General features: G+C 36.7%; 1 pseudogene; it reads left to right on the forward strand.

Moving 5' to 3' along the window:
* The first annotated feature begins 3506 nt into the window (after positions 1-3506).
* On the forward strand, positions 3507-3625 carry LOC111739438 (annotated as a pseudogene).
* Positions 3626-4930: the final 1305 nt, after the last annotated feature.

Genomic DNA, 4930 nt, shown 5'->3' on the forward strand with positions numbered 1-4930 from the left:
AAAACTCCCTGAGGGAAATGCTCCTACTTGGAGCTGGTTGTTTTCTCCTTTGAGCTCTCATTGTATCCATATCAGGGATGCCAGTGTTGAGTATTAGGTAGGTTGCTATGTTGGGAAGGATTCTAAGGCTAACTAGGAGCCCAAAGAGAAAGAATGTTATGAATGGTCATTGATATCTGCCAAGGGCTCCAGAGAGAAGATAGTAGGACATATTTGTGGTGGTTGTGTATTTGCCATCTAAAGTCAATACTTTTATTTGATACTCGGCATATGCTGCTCCAATGTAGTTATCAGTCTATTTATACAGGAAACTCTCCCTTTTCACGATAGTGCTTCCTATGAACTGAGTAATAAAATTGATTGTGATTTTCCATAGGGGTAATGCCATAATTTTGGGATGCATTTCCACCAAAGACTAGGCATTGAATATACCAAAAATGGCAGAGAATGTCTCACAGAAGAAAAAAGGGCCTTAAACAGTAGAGTTATGTTCTGCCCTAGAATTTAGAGATGAAAAAGACCACCTATGTTTTTGCTAACTAAGTGTGGTTGGCATATTAGCAGCATCGGCACCATCGGATTATTATAAATGCAGAATTTCAGGGTCCTGCTTCTGCATTTCTCAACCTAAAACTGATAAATCTGCATTTTAACAAAATCCCTAGGCGATTCTTGCTCTCTCTAGGAAACCAGGACCTGCAGGACTAGCAGACAGAAGAAGTCTATTATAACCACAATATGGGTTGGGGGGTACATTATTAGCACAAGACTAGGAGAAAAGCCCAGTGTTATAGGGACCGGGCCAAGCCAAGTTATCTGAAGGATTGAAAAAAACAGCTGCATCATAGGAAATGCTGCCAGGCTGGGGCTGGAAAGTCAATGCAAACTCACAGGCTTCTTCCTAGGAAGAGATGATGTGCCCCTTCTAAAATTCCAACCAATGTCTTGGCTACAGTTGGCACTCAGAGATTAATCAGTGGAAAGTAGGACTCTGAGGTGTAATAAACAAAAGGAGAAGTAGTCTGTCTTCTCCATCCTGCTTCTCTTGGGCTGCTCATTAAAATCATCTGGGGAGCCTTTGAAACCCTCCAAAGTCTGCGTACCACCTCAGAGAGTCTGATTTAATTGGTCTGAGGTTTGTCCCAAGCATCGGTATTCGAAAAATTTCCCTAGATGATTGTTATGTGCAAACAGCATTGCAAAGTCTGTAATATTTTATTTCTTTAAAGACCTTTAAAATAAAGACCTTCAGAGGAAAAAATAAGTATTTATACTTTATAAAAAAGCAGCTGTACCATAGCATAAATATACGCTATATAAATTAATATGAAAGGTAGAGTAAATATTTAATTAGAAATCATTTTATTGTGTTAGAATGTAGAAGGATGAGGGGGACCATGAATTAGAAGATCTGTATATGTTTTTTAAAACTACAAATAAAGTATTGTGTTTTCATTTTATTGAAAATTTCTGTCACAAACAGATACTCAGAAGTATAAATTGTGATTAAGAATTGGAAGGCCTGGATCTGCTCTTTGGCCTCCTGCTAGCAACTGACCGATTAACCATTGTTGAAGTTGATGAACGTGGGTGAAAGTGAAGAATGGGTGTTAATTAGACTGTCTTGAAGTGGAGCAGCTCCACAAAAGGCTAATCTTGGAAACAAGGAGATTTCTTTTATTACCTTAACACTTAGTTTGCAAATTCCTATGAAGATAACAAGGTAACTTTTATTGGGTGCCTATTCTATGCTGAGATAGGCTTTCTCATTTCATTTTCACAACTACCTTATGAATAAGATATTTTTCAGAGGATAAAGCAGACTAAGAGAGACTAAGTAACTTGGACATATATATACATATATAGTAAATGGCAGATCAGGATTTGAACTCAGGTATGTCTGTCTCCAGGGCCTAGGGTCTTTGTACCGCACACACGCTCTTTCCCCAGAAGGCAGAGGGGGCCTTTTAGATCATTTTTTTATATCCATCTATTTCCTACACATGATAGTTGGCTGACAATTATTTCTTTAAGAATCAACAATTGCATTGATTGTGAGAGGGAAATGTGCACAGCTGTGTTTCACATTGTGTCAGTGGGCTGCGATCTGGTTCCTCTCACTTCTCATTACCTCCCATCATTCTCCTTCTGATGATCTTCAACTATTCCCATCCTAGGATATGCTCCTTTTCTCCCTGCGGAGTTGAAGAACGAAATGCCAGCTTGACTCTTAGACTCTCTATAAATCCTGCAGCCTCTGATTCTGGCCTGGCTGTCTGAAAGGATCAGATTGTCTCAAGCCTGTAGACACCCAAAATAATCCAGTGAGCTGCTGGAGCCTTGATTTGAGTAAAACCCAGGTGGAATTGATATAGAATTGTAGCTTTAAACACTCCAATTCAGAGATTAGGCTTAACACTCAGTAGTTAATGTATGGGTTTCTGAAACCCTGTGTATTTCTAAATTACTAATGGGATGGAATAAAGTTGACTGTTCTTAAAGGTTAATTCTGAGGCTGGCTCTTCTCTATAATTTGACATAATCAAGACTATTTGAATCACTAAAGCTGAGCTTATGGGAAAAATTTTTTGATAACTTCACAAAATGGACACTAAATATTGAATAATTAAAATGAAAGCTGTAATTTTTTTTGGATTTGAACTAGAGAAAGTACTAAAAATGAGCAATTCTATTAAAAAAAAATACTCCAGTGACTGAAGAATTAATAACAGTTGTAAATGGGTTTGGTGATAGAAACAGTCTGATGGTGGTTTGGGACAGCTATATGGGCACATGACTGTCACAAGTTATGGTTTCAGTACTAAATATGGCATGAGCATTTATTAATTGGGTAAGGGTTAGCTAGGTGGGAAATACAGTTTTATAACTGGTCTGAAATTTACTCAACGCATTACTTTGGAATCTCCCCACCTCCAATTTAATGTTTGACTGATTTCCTCTTCACTCCAGAGTTTAGATGAAATGATAATGATGATAATAATGTTAATGATTCATTAGGTACACAACTCTCTTAGGTATTGTTAGGCACTTATATACATTAGCTCTGAAGTTAAAGCTCATAAAGAGAGAGGACTTGTGGTGGGTACGTAGTGCCAGCTTACATCTTTTACTCCATATCCTGAAGGAGCTGTGCTATTTTCAGAGACACCAGCCTCACTATTATTGAGTTTCCTTGAAATTGTGCTTGGCAGGACAGATGCTACAGTTGAGGATTATTTTCTTTAAGTCAGGGAAATATATACAAGTCATACTCTGTTCAAGAGTCTGTGTTCCTGGAAGAAATCGAGCACTAGGAGTAGTATGGGCAGGGTCTGATTCAGCTCCTTCATTTCCCAGTATAGTTAAAAGAGCAGGAAGAGTAAAAGCACTAAGAAAGAGAACAATTCTGTGTTCACAGGTTGTCTGTTATACCAAAGATTTTCCTGGGCAGGCGTTTTTGATGGGTGGGAAAACCATGGAATCAAGGAGCGTTAAAAGTAAACAATCACTAGGGCCATGCCACCCTGAACAAGCTGGATCCCGTCTGATCTCAGAAGCTAAGCAGGGTCGGGCCTGGTTAGTACTTGGATGGGAGACGACCTAGGAAGACCATGTGCTGTAGATGTAAAAAATAAATAAATAAATAAAAATAAACAATCATATAACAGGTTCCTTCTTCCAGGAAAAATGTATACACCCTTCCTGGTGTTCATCAACTAAAGAGCAGATCTGTTGCGGAAAATTCTGGCTGGATATTGACTTCCACTCAACCCCTTGCCTGAACTCTTATGTAGTGCACCTCCTGAACAACCTTTCATGGCATCTCTGATACAAGATTTTATTTTATTAATGTTATTTTACTGCTTATAAAATAAGGAGATGGTTTAATACAAGTATTTCATTTTGAGATCTTCAATATCATTTTCAACTTGTAAGTAGAGGGAAAAAAATTCTAAGTTGAAACTCTAAGAACAACTGCAACCAAAACTCAAATATGTCCAGTTTTGACAGGCCAATCAGTGGCTTTTGCACTGCAGAAATAAATTTATTGTGAATTCTAAGTTTGGCTAGATGATCTGTAAATTTCTAGAGAGAAGAATGTTGGTGCTTTCTGGAGGGCAGGTCTTTGTGCTGCCCCTTGAGAGACAGTGAACAGATGCAGACACTTGAGGCCATTAGAGGAGAGAGAAGAGGGAGAGTATTTGATTTCTAGTTTGAGAAGTGAGTTAAGAAATGTTCATGATAACTGTTTGGATATTAGTGGGAAATGATGGGAAATGGAAAGATCTTAACATGTTAATGTGAAACTTATTCATCTATTTCCTTATTTCATAGTACTTAAAAAATAAGTTTATAATCTACAGGGTAGAATTTCCAGATGCTGCATTTGGATTCCTAAGCTCTATCACAATCTAAATTTTGTGTAACTACAACATTAAATATATTTTTGGAAAAAAAAAAACACAAAACAACCGGAAGGAGGGAAACTACCCATAATCTGACCTTTTCTCTCTTAGTTTTTTTTGAAATACACATATATTTATTTGTAGTCACTATATACATGCAATTTTGTCCTCTGTGTTTTTATTTTATTATAGATACTTTTATATTGCTCAATAGTTTTCATAATGTTAATTAATAACAACTGCAAAATATTCCATTGAGTGGGGATGTACTATACTTTAATTAAATATTTTCTTATTGTTGGATTTTAATCTTTTTAGACTCCGCTTTTTAATAAAGGAAATCAGGCTATTTATGTATATTATTAAGATATAATTGGTCTTTAGAAATCATTCTATTTAACTAAAAAATATTTTTTCTCTTACTTTTTAATGAATGGCCTACGCCTCTGTCTTACATTCTAAAATTTAGAAGATAAACATAATTATTGGAGTTCTAGTGGTGATTGTGTTAAAAGAGTGGTTCT

The sequence above is a fragment of the Pteropus vampyrus genome, unplaced genomic scaffold (genome assembly GCF_000151845.1).
Source record: "Pteropus vampyrus isolate Shadow unplaced genomic scaffold, Pvam_2.0 Scaffold2, whole genome shotgun sequence".
Taxonomy (NCBI): Eukaryota; Metazoa; Chordata; class Mammalia; order Chiroptera; family Pteropodidae; genus Pteropus; species Pteropus vampyrus.